Source organism: Schistocerca serialis, chromosome 1, assembly GCF_023864345.2.
Source record: "Schistocerca serialis cubense isolate TAMUIC-IGC-003099 chromosome 1, iqSchSeri2.2, whole genome shotgun sequence".
Classification (NCBI taxonomy): Eukaryota; Metazoa; Arthropoda; class Insecta; order Orthoptera; family Acrididae; genus Schistocerca; species Schistocerca serialis.
In genome coordinates, this window is record NC_064638.1 from 1,261,069,449 (window position 1) to 1,261,088,708 (window position 19,260).

Genomic DNA, 19,260 nt, shown 5'->3' on the forward strand with positions numbered 1-19,260 from the left:
AAGCTGCATTGGCAGCTGTACGTGTACACGCCATCCAAGCTCTGTTTGACTCAATGCCCAGGCGTATCAAGGCCGTTATTACGGCCGGAGGTGGTTGTTCTGGGTACTGATTTCTCAAGATCTATGCACCGAAATTGCGTGAAAATGTAATCACATGTCAGTTTCAGTATAATATATTTGTCCAATGAATACCCGTTTATCATCTGCATTTCTTCTTGGTGTAGCAATGTTAGTGGTCAGTATTGTATATTTGTTGACTCTTCTAGGAACGTACGCTCTCGGAAATTTAAGATTAAACCACATCGTGAAGTAGAGCATCTCCCTTGCAGCGTCTGACACTGGAGATGGTTCAACATCTCTGTGACCTTTTCGCACCTACGAAATGAAACTGTTACAAAATGTGCTGCACTTCTTTGGATCTTCTCCATTTCCTCTACCAATCCTCTCTTGATCTTATTAGGAGTAATCCACTAAATTACAGATCCATATTGGTAACGTCGATATGCAGCAGGATTTTAGAACATATATTGTGTTCGAACATTATGAATTACCTCGAAGATAACGGACTATTGACACACAGTCAACATGGGTTGAGAAAACATCGTTCCTGTGAAACACAACTAGCTCTTTATTCACATGAAGTGCTGAGTGCTATTGACAAGGGATTTCAGATAGATTCCGTATTTCTGGATTTCCGGAAGGCTTTTGACACTGTACCACACAAGCGGCTTGTAGTAAAATTGCGTGCTTATGGAATATCGTCTCAATTATGTGACTGGATTTGCGATTTCCTGTTAGACAGGCCACAGTTCTTAGTAATTGACGGAAAGTCACTGAGTAAAACAAAAGTGATTTCAGGCGTTCCCCAAGGTAGTGTTATAGGCCGTTTCATGTTCGTTATCTATATAAACGATTTCGGAGACAATCTGAGCACCCGTCTTCGGTTGTTTGCAGATGGCGCTGTCGTTTATCGACTAATAAAATCATCAGAAGATCAAAACAAACTGCAAAACGATTTAGAACAAATATCTGAATGGTTCTAAAAGTGGCAGTTGACCCGAAATAACGAAAAGTGTGTCATCCACATGAGTACTAAAAGGAACTCGTTGAACTTCGGTTACACGATAAATCAGTCTAATCTAAAAGCCGTAAATTCAACTAAATACCTAGGTGTTACAATTTCGAACAACTTAAATTGGAAAGAACACATAGAAAACGTTGTGGGGAAGGCTAACCAAAGGCTGCGTTTCATTGACAGGACACTTAGAAAATGTAACGTACCTACGAAGGAGACTGCCTACACTACGCTTGTCCGTCCTCTTAGAATACCGCTGCGCGGTGTGGGATTCTTACCAGGCAGGACTGACGGAGTACATCGAAAAAGTTCAAAGAGAGGTAGCACGTTTTGTATTATCGCGAAATATGGGAGAGAGTGTCACAGAAATGATACAGGATTTGGTCTGGAAGTCATTAAAAGAAAGGCGAAAATATTTTGTTGACACCGACCTACATAGGGCGGAACGATCACCACGATAAAATAAGGGAAATCAGAGCTAGTACGGAAAGATTTAGGTGTTCATTCTTTCCGCGCGCTGAACGAGATTGGAGTAATAGAGAATTGTGAAGGTGGCTCGATGAATCCTGTGCCAGACACTTAAATGTGATTTGCAGAGTATACGTGTAGATGTAGATGTACATGGTACAGATCTCAAACTGGTGAGCGATATTCCAAGTGTTGGTCGAATGTGGGTGGACTACTCTTCCTGGCGGTTCTTCCGTTGAATCTATCTGGCATCTGCCTAAGAAGTGAACATTTTTATTTGCTCGTTCCATCTTAAATCCCTCCCAATGTACAGGTTCATAAATTTAATGGGTGTGACTCCTTTGAGTGATCGTTCTGCAAGGTTCAGCTCATTTATCGCAGTGTTTTACCTTTGTTCCCGTTGAGCGTCAACTGCATGTCCATGCACCAAGCATCAGTCCTCTGCAAGTCTTCTACAGTTCTTCAGTTTTGCGACTTCTCTGCATATAAGAGCGTTATCTAGGAAAAGTCCCACACGTTTATACACTGCCTGGCAAGACAGTTCAGAAGCGAAGCTTCACGGGTTGATAGCATATGTGATGTTATTTCAGTTATTACAGAATGTACAAAGAACTTGACACTATGAGCCCACTTAACAGTGTGACCTTGTTCCCGTCCTGGCCTAGAACATCTACATCCATATCTACATTTATAGTCCGCAAGCCACCCAGCGGTGTGTAGCGGAGGACTCTTTACGTGCCACTGCCATTACCTCCCTTTCCTGCTCCAGTCGCGTATGGTTCGCAGGAAAAACGACTACCGGAAAGCCTCCGTGCGCGCTCGAATCTCTCTAATTTTACATTCTTGATCTCCTCGGGAGGTATAAGTAGGGGAAGCAATATATTCGATACCTCATCCAGAAACACACCCTCTCGAAACCTGGACAGCAAGCTACACCGCGATGCAGAGCGCCTCTCTTGCAGAGTCTGCTACTTGAGTTTGCTAAACATCTCCGTAACGCTATCACGGTTACCAAATAGCCCTGTGACGAAACGCGCCGCTCTTCTTTGGATCTTCTCTGTCTCCTCCGTCAACCCGATCTGGTACGGATCCCACACTGATGAGCAATACTCAAGTATAGGTCAAACGAGTGTTTTGTAAGCCACCTCCTTTGTTGATGGACTACATTTTCTAAGGATTCTCCCAATGAATCTCAACCTGGCACCTGCCTTACCAACAATTAGTTTTATATGATCATTCCACTTCAAATCGTTCCGTACGCATACTCCCAGATATTTTACAGAAATACCTGCTACCAGAGTTCGTTCCGCTATCATATAATCATACAATAAAGGATCCTTCTCTCTATGTATTCGCAATACAATACATTTGTCGATGTTAAGAGTCAGTTGCCACTCCCTGCACCAAGTGCCTAACCGCTGCAGATCTTCCCGCATTTCGCTGCAATTTTCTAATGCTGCAACTTCTCTCTATACTACAGCATCATCCGCGAAAAGCCGCATGGAACTTCCGAAACTATCTACTAGGTCATTTATATACAGCGTGAGTCACCTAAGATTACCGCTGGATATATTTCGTAAACCGCATCAAATACTGACGAATCGATTCCACAGACCGAACGTGAGGAGAGGAGCTAGTGTAATTGATTAATACAAACCATAAAAAAATGCACGGAAGTATGTTTTTTAACACAAACCTACGTTTTTTAAGTGGAACCCCTTCAGTTTTGTTAGCACATCTGAACATATAAACAAATACGTAATCAGTGCCGTTTGTTGCATTGTAAAATCTTAATTACATCCGGAGATATTGTAACCTAAAGTTGACGCTTGAGTACCACTCCTCCGCTGTAAATGTATGGTGCGGAATCATTGGCGACCACCTCATTGGTCCTCACTTCATTGCAGGGGCCCAAACAGCTGCAACATACATCGCGTTTCTACAGAATGATCTGCCAACGTTGCTCGAAAATGTCCCATTGGAAACGCGTCGACGTATGTGGTATCAGCATGATGGTGCACCTGCACATTCCGCAATTAACACTAGGCTGACCCTTGACAGGATGTTCGACGGGCGTTTCATAGGACGTGGAGGACGCATAAATTGGCCAGCCCGTTCTCCTGATCTTACACCTCTGGACTTCTTTCTGTGGGGTACGTTAAAGGAGAATGTGTACCGTGATGTGCCTACAACCCCAGAGGATATGAAACAACGTATTGTGGCAGCCTGCGGCGACATTACACCAGATGTACTGCGGCGTGTACGACATTCATTACGCCAGAGATTGCAATTGTGTGCAGCAAATGATGGCCACCACATTGAACATCTATTGGCCTGACATGTCGGGACACACTCTATTCCACTCCGTAATTGAAAACGGAAACCACATGTGTACGTGTACCTCACCCCTCATGGTAATGTACATGTGCTTCAGTGAAAAAGACCAATAAAAAGGTGTTAGCATGTGGACGTAATGTGCTGTTCCAGTCTCTTCTGTATCTAAGGTCCATCACCGTTCCCTTTGGATCCCTACGTAATTCGGTGCTCTCCGATACACACGATCGAACAGCGGAGGAGTGGTACTCAAGCGTCAACTTTAGGTTACAATATCTCCGGATGTAATTAACATTCAACAATGCAACAAACGGCACTGAGTACGTATTTGTTTATATGTTCAGATGTGCTAACAAAACTAACGGGGTTCCATTTTAAAAAAACGTAGGTTTGTGTTAAAAAACATATTTCCGTGCATTTTTTATGGTTTGTATTAACCAATTACACTAGCCCCTCTCCTCACCTTCGGTCTGTGGAATCGATTCGTCAGTATTTGATGTGGTTTACGAAATATATCCAGCGGTAACGTTAGGTGACTCACCCTGTATATTGTGAAAGCAATGGTCCCATGACATCACCCTTTGGCACGCCAGAGGTTACTTTAACATCTGTAGACGTCTCTCCATTGAGAACAACATGCTGTGTTATGTTTGCTAAAAACTTTTCAATCCAGCCACACAGTTGGTCTGATATTCCGTAGGCTCTTACTTTGTTTATCAGGCGACATTGCGGAACTGTATCGAACGCCTTCCAGAAGTCAAGAAAAATAGCATCTACCTGGGAACCTGTATCTAATATTTTCTGGGTCTCATGAACAAATAAAGCGAGTTGGGTCTCACACGATCGCTGTGTGTCATAAAGTCGTTGTACACTCACCTGAGACAGGCAGGCCAACAGCTGTTGTCACTGGTCCTTGATATCCTGTAGATGACATGAAATTAATGTCCGGCTGGTCCAACACTTCTTCTACTGGGGACATATCAGGGAATCTTGATGGCCACGGGAGGAACTCAACAGCGCACAGGCAGTTCACGGACACGTTCCACGTGTGGATGAGCATTGTCCTAATGAAAAATGGCACCACTATACCATCGTTTGAGAACTAACACATTAGTACGCAGGGTGTCCGTGACATACCGTTTTGCCATCAGAGCTGCCTCAACCACTACCAGCCGTGATCTGATGTCACACCCGACGGCTCGCCAAACCATTACTCCAGATTTAACTCCGTTGTACCTCTCCAAAACTAGGGAAGAACGAGACTTTCCACCAGATCGCTGCCATACTCGCGAACGATGGTAATCCGGGGTAGCGGACATCTGCATCTACATCTACATGGATATTCAGCAAATCACACTTAAGTGCGTGGCAGAGGGTTCATCGAACCCACCCTCACAATAATTTTCTATTACTCCAATCTCGAACAGCACGCGGAAAAAACGAACACCTATACCTTTCCGTCCGAGCTTTGCTTTCCCTTATTTTGCTATGATGATCCTTTCTTCCTGTGTAGGTCGGCGTCAACAAAATATTTTCGTGTTCGGAGGAGAAACTTGCTCATTGAAATTTCGTGGGAAGATTCCGCCTCGATAAAACACGCCTTTGCTTTAATGTGTCCATCCCAAATCATGTATCATGTCCCTGACACTCTTTTCCTTATTTCAAGATAATACGAAACGTGCTGCTCTTCTATGAACTTTCTATAGGCAGTTTACGGACACGTTCCACGTGTGGATGAGCATTGTCCTACTGAAAAATGGCAACACAATACCGTCGTTTGAGTAGTAACACATGAGTACGCAGGGTGTTCGTGACGTACCGTTTTGACGTCAGAGTTGCCTCAACCACTTCCAGCCGTGATCTGATGCCATACCCGGTGGCTCGCCATGACCGTTTCTGTGCGAGCTCTGCTTTCCATTATTTTGCTATGATGATCCTTTCTTCCTAAGTAGGTCGGCGTCAACAAAATATTTTCGTATTCGGAGGAGAAAGCTGGGGATTGAAATTTCGTGAGAAGATTCCGCCTCAGCAAAACACGGCTTTGTTTTAACGCGTCCATCCCAAATCCTGTATCATGTCCGTGACGCTCTCTTCCCTATTTCACGGTAGTACGAAACGTGCTGCTCTTCTTTGAACTTCCTCGACGTATTCCGTTAATCCTAACTAGTAAGGACCCCAGAACGCGCAGCAGTACTCCAAAAGAGGACGGACAAGCGTAGTGTAGGCAGTCTCTTTAGTAGATCTGTTACATTTCCTAAGTGTTCTGCTAATAGAACGCCATCTTTGGTATGCCTTCCCCACAAAATTGTCTCTGTGTTCTATCCGATTTAAGTTGTTCGTAACTATAATTCTAGGTATTTACTTGAATGTACGGCCTTAATATGTCACTGATTTATCGTATAACCGAAGTTTAACGAATTCCTTTTAGCTCTCCTAAGGATGAGGCCAATATTTAGGGTCAATTGCCAATTTTTGCTCCATACACATATTTCTAAATCGTTTTGCAATTTGTTCTGATCTTCTAATGACGTTACTAGACCATAAACGACAGCATCATCTGTAAACAATCTACGACAGCTGCTCAGATTGTCTCCTTAATCATTTATATGGATAACGATCAGCAGAGGCTCTATAACACTACCTTGTGGAACGCCAGAAATCGCTTTCGTTTTACTCGATGACTTTCCATCAATTACTAGGACCTAGGAGACGAAATCACGAATCCACTGGCATAAATGAGACGATATTCCATACCCATGCAGTTTGGCTACAAGCTGCTTGTGAGGGACGCTGTCGAAAGCCCTCTCGAAATCTATAAATACAGAATCAATTTGAAATCCCTTGTCAATAGCACTCAGCACTTCGTGTGTATAAAGAGCTAGTTGTGTTTCACAAGAACGCTGTTTTCTAAATCCGTGTGGACTGTGTGTCAATAGACCGTTCTCTTCGAGGTAATTGGTAATGTTCGAACACAATATACCGCAATACACAGCTGCACACATTGCGTCGCATTTCACCAGCAGTCCATGCTTCCCGATCAGATCACCACTCCAGACGCAGCTCTTTACGTTGTGGTGGGCGGCATATGTAAAGCGATTACGACGTGCTTGGTGCACTGTGCGGAGATCCTGCTTTACGCATGGTGAGGTGCTGTTGATCGGAACTTTGATGACGAGTACTACGTTCCCATGCAGTCCAACATCACGTCAGTATCACATCCGAATGCCCCTCAAATATGGATGTTGTACGATTCGACCATTCGGCCAAATACAGACCCACAATGAAGCGACTTTCGAACTCTGTCACATGCTGCCACTGCATCACCGTGTCCTTCTCAGTGGTAGCTCCACATCTAACTCGCCCCTTATATACCCTACCAGACCTAATGTACTCTTGTGGTCGCTCTGCCACAGGATGCTGCAATAGTTGAATATCATACCCACCAACAGCAGCGTATACAAGTTACATGCATCCGACCATATCCTCCAGGTGCTTGGCTTCTGTTTTATTAGGCAGTGTATGTATGTATTATGAAAGCTAATAGTCCTATAACACGCCCTTGGAGTCGGCGTTACTTTTACGTCCGCCTATTCCGTTTCTTGTAGAGCGACATGTTATGTTCTGTTTGCTCTCAACTCTCATTCCAATCACAAAGCTCGTATTTTATTCATTAGGAGACAGTGCTGTATCGAACTCCTTCTGGAAGTCAAGGAACACAGTTTCAACCTGGGCGCCGGTGTGTGCTACTATCTGGGTCTCGTGGACGATCAGTTTGAGCATGTTTTCACAGAATCATTGTGTATGGAATCCATGTTGATTCATTCAGACATGAATTTCGGTTTTCAGCAGTGTCATAATACCGGAGCATAATAGCTATTCTAAAATACTACAATAGACTACGTCAACAACATAGAACTATAGTTTTCTTTTGTACTACGGCCCTTCTTGATGTAGCGTAGGATTTGGTTGGAGTGGGTTTCGGGGTGGGATTGTACAGGCATGCACTCCATTTTTACAAATAATTTTATTGAACATAAAGATATTCTTCTTAACAATAGAGACTTGATAACAAGGCAGAACTTCATTTACAGTTCTTGAAAACAGGGCTCAAGAGGAGAATAACAACATAATGTACCTCCAGCACAATAAAAACAAAATTTAAATTATATTAGAACAAATAAGCCCTCGGTCACAAATATTAAGTCAAAATTGACCAGGTTTCAACACTACTATGAGCGTCGTCTTCAGAATTAAATTAACTGTTCTAAAACATATTGGGTATATAATACATTAATAAAATTAAAGTTTGTACTGACTGGAAAAGAGATGCAGTACTTACAAGTCACATTTTAAAAAAAATCTAAGCTGGAAAGGCGACGTCATGAATAGTTGTAAATAAGATGGCGAGCCGCTAAGGGCTGCTCGTACTTGAGTGAACAAGGGTTGCAACAAGACAAAATATAAATATATTTCGCCCAAGCACATAGAATACAGCACTCAACTATAATAGTTTACGAAATATAGCTCCTTGCGACAGACAGAAATATTGAACAAAATATACTTCTACAATTAAGTGCAGAACAACACCCTAAAAGACAGCTCTCTGACTCAATTGAGGCTACTCACATTGGCACCCAACTAAATATCGATATATGACTCCCCTCACCTCCAGCCATCCATAAAAGCAGAGCTACAAACAACCACCTAAAGGAGCAACTACGCAAATTTCTCAATACAATTTAACAGTACAATACGATATAACATACAAAACAGATCACTCTTACGGGGTAAAATACATTCCGATACAGTGCCATTAATAAAATTAATCATACTCACGGCGTTATTACAACAAGGTAACCTTCTGTAAAACGGCTCATTCGCAATCAGTCACGCTCACTGTACATGAGCAACAAATTCTAAATAACTCTTCAGGCTTTCCCGGCAAGATCTCGACATGTGGAATAATCGGGTCTACTGCTGGATGTTTGTGTCGCTCTGCCACGTTATTTCGGCCACAAGACCCGTTGCCTTCTTCATGTGCTACCTGAGACTGTCGTATTGGAGGATCTTGTTCATTATTTATGCCCAGAAGGCTCTGGGCGCTCTGTTTGCCGTCCGTGCCCGTCTGGCGCTGATCATAAGGTGTTGTCTCTCTCCCGGTGCTCCCTCGGACGTCCGCGCCCCACTTGGTCGCCATCTGTGGCAGCTGTCTCAGGCCCGTCCTGTGTCGGGCGTTCCGTTCGCGGTCCGCATCCGCCACGTGCCGCTCCTGATGTTTTGGCCCCTTCCTGGTGCTCCCTCGGACTTCCGCGCCCGACTTCGTCGCCTTCTGTGGCAGCTGTCTGAGGCCCGTCCTGTGTTGGGCGTTCCGTTCGCGGTCCGCGCCCACCAGGTGCTGCTCCTGAGGTTTTGGCCCCTCCATGGTGCTCCCTCGGACGTCCGCGCCCGACTTGGTCGCCATCTGTGGCAGCTGTCTGAGGCCCGTCCTGTGTCGGACGTTCCGTTCGCGGTCCGCGCCCACCAGGTGCTGCTCCTGAGGTTTTGGCCCCTCCCTGGTGCTCCCTCGGACGTCCGCCCCGACTTGGTCGCCATCTGTGGCAGCTGTCTAAGGCCCGTCCTGTCATGGGCGTTCCGTTCGCGGTCCGTGCCCACCAAGTGCTGCTCCTGAGGTTTTGGCCCCTCCATGGTGCTCCCTCGGACGTCCGCGCCCGACTTGGTCGCCATCTGTGGCAGCTGTCTGAGGCCCGTCCTGTGTCAGGCGTTCCGTTCGCGGTCCGCATCCGCCACGTGCCGCTCCAGAGGTTTTGGCCCCTCCCTGGTGCTCCGTCCGCGTCCGACTTGGTCGCCATCTGTGGCAGCTGTCTGAGGCCCATCCTGTGTCGGGCGTGGCCTCCGCGGTCCGCATCCGCCACGTGCCGCTCCTGAGGTTTTGGCCCCTTCCTGGTGCTCCCTCGGACGTTCGCGCCCGACTTCGTCGCCTTCTGTGGCAGCTGTCTGAGGCCCGTCCTGTGTTGGGCGTTCCGTTCGCGGTCCGCGCCCACCAGGTGCTGCTCCTGAGGTTTTGGCCCCTCCATGGTGCTCCCTCGGACGTCCGCGCCCGACTTGGTCGCCATCTGTGGCAGCTGTCTGAGGCCCGTCCTGTGTCGGACGTTCCGTTCGCGGTCCGCGCCCACCAGGTGCTGCTCCTGAGGTTTTGGCCCCTCCCTGGTGCTCCCTCGGACGTCCGCCCCGACTTGGTCGCCATCTGTGGCAGCTGTATAAGGCCCGTCCTGTCATGGGCGTTCCGTTCGCGGTCCGTGCCCACCAGATGCTGCTCCTGAGGTTTTGGCCCCTCCCTGGTGCTCCCTCTGACGTCCGCGCCCGACTTGGTCGCCATCTGTGACAGCTGTCTGAGGCCCATCCTGTGTCGGGCGTTCCGTTCGCGGTCCGCATCCGCCACGTGCCGCTCCTGAGGTTTTGGCCCCTTCCTGGTGCTCCCTCGGACGTTCGCGCCCGACTTGGTCGCCTTCTGTGGCAGCTGTCTGAGGCCCGTGCTGTGTTGGGCGTTCCGTTCGCGGTCCGCGCCCACCAGGTGCTGCTCCTGAGGTTTTGGCCCCTCCCTAGTGCTCCCTCTGACGTCCGCGCCCGACTTGGTCGCCATCTGTGACAGCTGTCTGAGGCCCATCCTGTGTCAGGCGTTCCGTTTGCGGTCCGCATCCGCCACGTGCCGCTCCTGAGGTTTTGGCCCCTTCCTGGTGCTCCCTCGGACGTTCGCGCCCGACTTGGTCGCCTTCTGTGGCAGCTGTCTGAGGCCCGTGCTGTGTTGGGCGTTCCGTTCGCGGTCCGCGCCCACCAGGTGCTGCTCCCGAGGTTTTGGCCCTTCCCTGGTGCTCCCTCGGACGTCCGCGCCCGACTTGGTCGCCATCTGTGGCAGCTGTCTGAGGCCTGTCCTGTGTTGCTCGTTCCGTTCGTGGTCCGCGCCCACCAGGTGCTCCTCCTGAGATTTTGGCCCCTTCCTGGTGCTCCCTCGGACGTCCGCGCCCGACTTGGTCGCCATCTGTGGCAGCTGTCTGAGGCCCGTCCTGTGTCTGGCGTTCCGTTCGCGGTCCGCGCCCACCAGGTGCTGCTCCTGAGGTTTTGGCCCCTCCCTGGTGCTCCCTCGGACGTCCGCCCCGACTTGGTCGCCATCTGTGGCAGCTGTCTGAGGCCCGTCCTGTCATGGGCGTTCCGTTCGCGGTCCGTGCCCACCAGGTGCTGCTCCTGAGGTTTTGGCCCCTCCCTGGTGCTCCCTCTGACGTCCGCGCCCGACTTGGTCGCCATCTGTGACAGCTGTCTGAGGCCCGTCCTGTGTCGGGCGTTCCGTTCGCGGTCCGCATCCGCCACGTGCCGCTCCTGAGATTTTGGCCCCTTCCTGGTGCTCCCTCGGACTCCCTGGAAGTCAAGGAACACAGTTTCAACCTGGGCGCCGGTGTGTGCTACTATCTGGGTCTCGTGGACGATCAGTTTGAGCATGTTTTCACAGAATCATTGTGTATGGAATCCATGTTGATTCATTCAGACATGAATTTCGGTTTTCAGCAGTGTCATAATACCGGAGCATAATAGCTATTCTAAAATACTACAATAGACTACGTCAACAACATAGAACTATAGTTTTCTTTTGTACTACGGCCCTTCTTGATGTAGCGTAGGATTTGGTTGGAGTGGGTTTCGGGGTGGGATTGTACAGGCATGCACTCCATTTTTACAAATAATTTTATTGAACATAAAGATATTCTTCTTAACAATAGAGACTTGATAACAAGGCAGAACTTCATTTACAGTTCTTGAAAACAGGGCTCAAGAGGAGAATAACAACATAATGTACCTCCAGCACAATAAAAACAAAATTTAAATTATATTAGAACAAATAAGCCCTCGGTCACAAATATTAAGTCAAAATTGACCAGGTTTCAACACTACTATGAGCGTCGTCTTCAGAATTAAATTAACTGTTCTAAAACATATTGGGTATATAATACATTAATAAAATTAAAGTTTGTACTGACTGGAAAAGAGATGCAGTACTTACAAGTCACATTTTAAAAAAAATCTAAGCCGGAAAGGCGACGTCATGAATAGTTGTAAATAAGATGGCGAGCCGCTAAGGGCTGCTCGTACTTGAGTGAACAAGGGTTGCAACAAGACAAAATATAAATATATTTCGCCCAAGCACATAGAATACAGCACTCAACTATAATAGTTTACGAAATATAGCTCCTTGCGACAGACAGAAATATTGAACAAAATATACTTCTACAATTAAGTGCAGAACAACACCCTAAAAGACAGCTCTCTGACTCAATTGAGGCTACTCACATTGGCACCCAACTAAATATCGATATATGACTCCCCTCACCTCCAGCCATCCATAAAAGCAGAGCTACAAACAACCACCTAAAGGAGCAACTACGCAAATTTCTCAATACAATTTAACAGTACAATACGATATAACATACAAAACAGATCACTCTTACGGGGTAAAATACATTCCGATACAGTGCCATTAATAAAATTAATCATACTCACGGCGTTATTACAACAAGGTAACCTTCTGTAAAACGGCTCATTCGCAATCAGTCACGCTCACTGTACATGAGCAACAAATTCTAAATAACTCTTCAGGCTTTCCCGGCAAGATCTCGACATGTGGAATAATCGGGTCTACTGCTGGATGTTTGTGTCGCTCTGCCACGTTATTTCGGCCACAAGACCCGTTGCCTTCTTCATGTGCTACCTGAGACTGTCGTATTGGAGGATCTTGTTCATTATTTATGCCCAGAAGGCTCTGGGCGCTCTGTTTGCCGTCCGTGCCCGTCTGGCGCTGATCATAAGGTGTTGTCTCTCTCCCGGTGCTCCCTCGGACGTCCGCGCCCCACTTGGTCGCCATCTGTGGCAGCTGTCTCAGGCCCGTCCTGTGTCGAGCGTTCCGTTCGCGGTCCGCATCCGCCACGTGCCGCTCCTGATGTTTTGGCCCCTTCCTGGTGCTCCCTCGGACGTCCGCGCCCGACTTCGTCGCCTTCTGTGGCAGCTGTCTGAGGCCCGTCCTGTGTTCGGCGTTCCGTTCGCGGTCCGCGCCCACCAGGTGCTGCTCCTGAGGTTTTGGCCCCTCCATGGTGCTCCCTCGGACGTCCGCGCCCGACTTGGTCGCCATCTGTGGCAGCTGTCTGAGGCCCGTCCTGTGTCGGACGTTCCGTTCGCGGTCCGCGCCCACCAGGTGCTGCTCCTGAGGTTTTGGCCCCTCCCTGGTGCTCCCTCGGACGTCCGCCCCGACTTGGTCGCCATCTGTGGCAGCTGTCTAAGGCCCGTCCTGTCATGGGCGTTCCGTTCGCGGTCCGTGCCCACCAAGTGCTGCTCCTGAGGTTTTGGCCCCTCCATGGTGCTCCCTCGGACGTCCGCGCCCGACTTGGTCGCCATCTGTGGCAGCTGTCTGAGGCCCGTCCTGTGTCAGGCGTTCCGTTCGCGGTCCGCATCCGCCACGTGCCGCTCCAGAGGTTTTGGCCCCTCCCTGGTGCTCCGTCCGCGTCCGACTTGGTCGCCATCTGTGGCAGCTGTCTGAGGCCCATCCTGTGTCGGGCGTGGCCTCCGCGGTCCGCATCCGCCACGTGCCGCTCCTGAGGTTTTGGCCCCTTCCTGGTGCTCCCTCGGACGTTCGCGCCCGACTTCGTCGCCTTCTGTGGCAGCTGTCTGAGGCCCGTCCTGTGTTGGGCGTTCCGTTCGCGGTCCGCGCCCACCAGGTGCTGCTCCTGAGGTTTTGGCCCCTCCATGGTGCTCCCTCGGACGTCCGCGCCCGACTTGGTCGCCATCTGTGGCAGCTGTCTGAGGCCCGTCCTGTGTCGGACGTTCCGTTCGCGGTCCGCGCCCACCAGGTGCTGCTCCTGAGGTTTTGGCCCCTCCCTGGTGCTCCCTCGGACGTCCGCCCCGACTTGGTCGCCATCTGTGGCAGCTGTATAAGGCCCGTCCTGTCATGGGCGTTCCGTTCGCGGTCCGTGCCCACCAGATGCTGCTCCTGAGGTTTTGGCCCCTCCCTGGTGCTCCCTCTGACGTCCGCGCCCGACTTGGTCGCCATCTGTGACAGCTGTCTGAGGCCCATCCTGTGTCGGGCGTTCCGTTCGCGGTCCGCATCCGCCACGTGCCGCTCCTGAGGTTTTGGCCCCTTCCTGGTGCTCCCTCGGACGTTCGCGCCCGACTTGGTCGCCTTCTGTGGCAGCTGTCTGAGGCCCGTGCTGTGTTGGGCGTTCCGTTCGCGGTCCGCGCCCACCAGGTGCTGCTCCTGAGGTTTTGGCCCCTCCCTGGTGCTCCCTCGGACGTCCGCGCCCGACTTGGTCGCCATCTGTGGCAGCTGTCTGAGGCCTGTCCTGTGTTGCTCGTTCCGTTCGTGGTCCGCGCCCACCAGGTGCTCCTCCTGAGATTTTGGCCCCTTCCTGGTGCTCCCTCGGACGTCCGCGCCCGACTTGGTCGCCATCTGTGGCAGCTGTCTGAGGCCCGTCCTGTGTCGGGCGTTCCGTTCGCGGTCCGCGCCCACCAGGTGCTGCTCCTGAGGTTTTGGCCCCTCCCTGGTGCTCCCTCGGACGTCCGCGCCCGACTTGGTCGCCATCTGTGGCAGCTGTCTGAGGCCCGTCCTGTGTCGGGCGTTCCGTTCGCGGTCCGCGCCCACCAGGTGCTGCTCCTGAGGTTTTGGCCCCTCCCTGGTGCTCCCTCGGACGTCCGCCCCGACTTGGTCGCCATCTGTGGCAGCTGTCTGAGGCCCGTCCTGTCATGGGCGTTCCGTTCGCGGTCCGTGCCCACCAGGTGCTGCTCCTGAGGTTTTGGCCCCTCCCTGGTGCTCCCTCGGACGTCCGCGCCCGACTTGGTCGCCATCTGTGACAGCTGTCTGAGGCCCGTCCTGTGTCGGGCGTTCCGTTCGCGGTCCGCATCCGCCACGTGCCGCTCCTAAGATTTTGGCCCCTTCCTGGTGCTCCCTCGGACGTCCGCGCCCGACTTGGTCGCCATCTGTGGCAGCTGTCTGAGGCCCATCCTGTGTCGGGCGTTCCGTTCACGGTCCGCGCCCGCCAGGTGCCGCTCCTGAGTTTTTTACCGCTCCCTGGTGCTCCCATGGACGTCCGCGCCCGGCTCGTCCACCATCTGTGGTCGTGGCAGCTGTCTGGGGCCGGACCCGCGTTTTGCGTTCCGTTCGTGGTCCGCGCCCGCTTGGCGCTGCTCCTGCAGTGGAACTACTTGTTGAGGAGTTTCTTGGTTCCTTTCGTTGGGCCCTGATAAGCTACAGAGCCAGACTCCACGCCCAGCTGAGCTGGTAACGCTGTCTCGGTTCATTAGGTTGTCTGTGACCTTCATCTCGATGGCCTCTTTTATGTCACTGTACCAAAATCTTGGCATCTGTTTCACAATTTTGGTGTTGTTGTAGTCCATTGAGTGACGGAGCTCCAGACATTCCTCCGCTATGGCAGATTTGGTTGCCTGTCCGAGTCTGGTGTGCCTCTGGTGTTCTTTGCACCTGATGTCCACCGTCCTGATTGTGTGGTCAATGTATGACTTTCCACACTGGCACGTGCTGTTGTCAATGCCTGGTTTACGTAGCCCCAGGTCGTCCTTCACACTCCCTAGTATTGCCCCAATTTTTGAGGGTGGACAGAATATACAAGTCGGGCGCGGACGTCCGAGGAAGCACAGGGGAAGCGACAGCACCTTACAAGCAGCGCCAGGCGGGCGTGGACGGCAAACAGAGTGCCCAGCGCCCTCTGGGCATAAATACTGGACAAGATCCTCCAATCCGGCAGTCTCAGGTAGCACCTTAAGAAGGCAACGAGTTACGTGCCCGATATATTGTGGCAGAGCGACACAAACATCCGGCAGTAGATCCGATTATTCCACATGTCAAAATCTAAATAGTTTTCACTCTTCGAGAAAAACATCCGCACGCCCAGCGTGCCACCATACAACAAGCGTAACAGGAAGCACCGTACTCGCAGACCTTTCATGTGTAATGTTATTGTTCGTCCGGTACATTCAATACACAGTGCACACTATGTTGAACCAGTCGACTGACCAAAACACCTGTTAGTGCTTCTATTGTAATCTGGAAACCCCAGTCTGCATCTCCACCCAGGAAAAGACAGCAACTGCCTCACTGGTTTTTTTGTGTCCACACGGCGGCCCCACCCCACTCTGACCATTAGGTCCTGTAGACACTTCCTTGGTGTACCTGCTTGGAGTAGGCTTCCTATTCTTGGCTCCCCTCCAACCCATTGCCTTCAACAGCTCGCGAGCAACGATCGAACTGCACGGAACACAACGCTTACGGAACTCACGACATACGGAACAGCTCCTTCTGGGCGACTGTCCCTTGCTGCCACCGGAACAGAGTACACCGAGGATCGCTGCTCGCAGTCCAAGGCCCTACTGCTGTGTTTCCCTCGGCTGCTGATCAGTCTAATGCTAAGGCTTGAGTGCTGGTCAGCCCAAGGTTACTTACTCCCGCTCGAAACGCTACTGACCTCGGCTCCTTTCCTAGCGTGAGAGCAACGCTAACGCAGCTGTCTGGGTGGGGCAAGAAACAAGTCATGCCGCTAATTACGGAGTCAGAGCCCATTGAAAACGGGAATGACCTGCACATTTTTTCAATCACTAAGACTTTTATACCACAGGGTGCTTCAGAAAGAGTGACCTGATTTTGGATGGCAATAATTAGTAATCATGCGACATGCCGGCAAGGAAATGGGTGTTGTTTGAATGGATGGTGGCCTAGAGTTTCAGAAAATCACCTTTAGATGTCAGTCAATGCGTCTTCTCAGTTTTCAGTCAGTCAAAAGTAAGATGGCGTCCGCTCAACAGAAGACGTTTTGTGTGCTGCCGTTTGCAAAGAGTGAATCAGTGATATCGGTCCAGTGTGCTTTTGGTCGGAGTTTTTGGTGTTGAACCTCCTAACCCCAAAAACATTCGTCATTGGTATCACCAATTTGAAGAGACAGAATGCTTGTGCGAAGGTAAGAGTCTAAGTCGACCTCGAATTTCTGATGACATTGTGGAAAGAATTCAACAAACGTTTGAGCGGAGTCAATGAAGGTACTCGGTGTGCAAGCAGAGAACTGGCAATGCCTCATACGACCGTCAGGTGAGTGTTAAGGCGTCGTTTGGTCTGTAAACTATACAAACTCTTCGGGTTGGTGATAAAAGGAAACAGGTTGACTTAAGCAATGCTCTGCTAGTGCACGTGGAAGATGATATTTTTTACCACAGTTAATTTTCAGTGATGAAGCAACATGTCATGTTAGCGATAAAGCAAGCCGACATAACGAGCGCATATGGAGACTCCATAACCCTCATGACATTATTGAGTTCGAAAGAGGCTCACCTGAAATGAACCCTTCACCCTGAGAATATAAAATCATTTTATTTAACTGGTTGTGCAGACAGTTGTTTTGAATTTTTTAAGATGGGAAACCTGACAAACTCAAATGAATGCAATTATCGATAAGAATCTAACAAAACAAGCACTAAACAATAACTATTTTAAATCTGATCCGTATTACTCTGAGATTTCAAATCGTGACATTGCATAGACTTCACTTACGTGGTTCTGTCTCAAAACAAATTCAATCTCAAAATAATTCAATATAGCACAGTGTGAACTGAGATACTGCCATAACAGACAGATAAACATTTAAATTAACAAATGTTCCAGAATAATGCGTCAAGTATCAATAAACATTTAGTTCAGAGATCTGTTGAAACCTTTAGGCACAGCAGATCACAACAGGCAATGAACAACTGTAAGAACATGATATATAACCTTTACAGAGGAACGTTATCTGAACTCTCATAAACAGGCAGCGGTTCTTTCATACAAGAGCTGGAGTTTAAGAATAAATATCCAAGTATGGAATTAGGTAGAAAGGAAATCCCAACCAAGTGAGAATTTACCGATATACCACTGCTTAAATTAAAACAGCAGGTGATGAAATTGAACCTACATTATCCTGAGTACAAACTAAATTACATCTAACCAGTACATACAGAATTTTCATAAATTACCAAGGACGCTCAAACGTGACAGGCAAGCACTATGGTACCAGCTCCAAACAACAGTGGCATCAACAATTTTAGTAATATAAGATGGCCAAGTTGGAACCGGTAAATTCTGTAAATAAAGACTGAGTTAACTCAAATCTAAAACAATATGTCAGGCGCAGAGTAAAGAACTGTACGGCACAGTGGATAGCTCCGAATAACTGTTCATACGAGTGAAAAATGAAAAGATCGTATGGCATTGTTGGCCATGAGGCCCCATTAGGGGGAGCTCGGCCGCCATATTGCAAGTCCTTCTTAGTGGACGCCACTTCAGCGACTTGCGAGTCAATGACGATGAAATGATGATGAAGGACACACAACACCCAGTCCCCTGCCGGGAATCGACCCCGTTGTGGTCGGCGGTAACGCTACCGCTATGCTACGGAGGCGGACGTTCATACGAGTACACTCTACACACTAAAGAGTTCACCAGATAAGTCCCAGATGCGCTGTCGACTATGGCTCACTAGTCAGGCTCTGCCTGTGTATTCTGTAGACACAAATATCAGACAAAGTTCCAAGACAAGCTTCCACCAAATCCGAGGGACTATCTTCGCGGCCATGTAAGTTGGTAGAATAGAGAGTCACACACCGCTTCAGAGTCATAACAATTCCGGCAAATGCTCACACCATCCACGTGTTACAAGACTGATAACATTTGTCCTTTTTCTTTGATTAACCTCTGGTTGGGTCCATTCTGTCATCTCAGTAATCGAAAAACGATACGACCTTGTAGTGGAGACCATATTTCTGTCAGTAACGACGATACGAACATAAGGAGGACACAACACAGAGTCCCACTGCAGGGAAAATCTCCGATCGGCCCTGGAACCGAACCCGGGCCCCTTCGGTTAGTAATCTGCCACGAAGACCCTGCAGCTACCGAGACGAACTGTCCTTGTGCATGTATGGCCATCCTGGAGTTATCAGTCGCAAATAGCCTTTCGCTCCCTGTATTTTACCCCTGCCACCTTCAGAATTTGAAAGAGGGTATTCTAGTCAACACTGTCAAAAGCTTTCTCTAAGTCTAAAAATACTAGAAACGTAGGTTTGCCTTTCCTTAATCTTTTTTCTGAGTTAAGTCGTAAGGTCAGTATTGCCTCACGTGTTCCAACATTTCTACGGAATCCAGACTGACCTACCCGAGGTCGGCTTCTACCAATTGTTCCATTCGTCTGCAAAGAATTCGCGTTAGTATTTTGCAGCTGTGACTTATTAAACTGATAGTGCGGTAATTTTCACATCTGTCAACACCTGCTTTCTTTGGTATTGTAATTATTATATTCTTCTTGAAGTCT

At 49.2% G+C, this 19,260-nt stretch overlaps 1 protein-coding gene across 1 annotated transcript in view; it reads left to right on the plus strand.

Annotated features, from left to right (window-relative positions):
* LOC126456806 (Down syndrome cell adhesion molecule-like protein Dscam2) overlaps window positions 1-19,260 on the plus strand; it is a 567,168-nt gene that overhangs the window by 237,358 nt on the left and 310,550 nt on the right. The gene's annotated exons all lie outside the window — the stretch shown is intronic.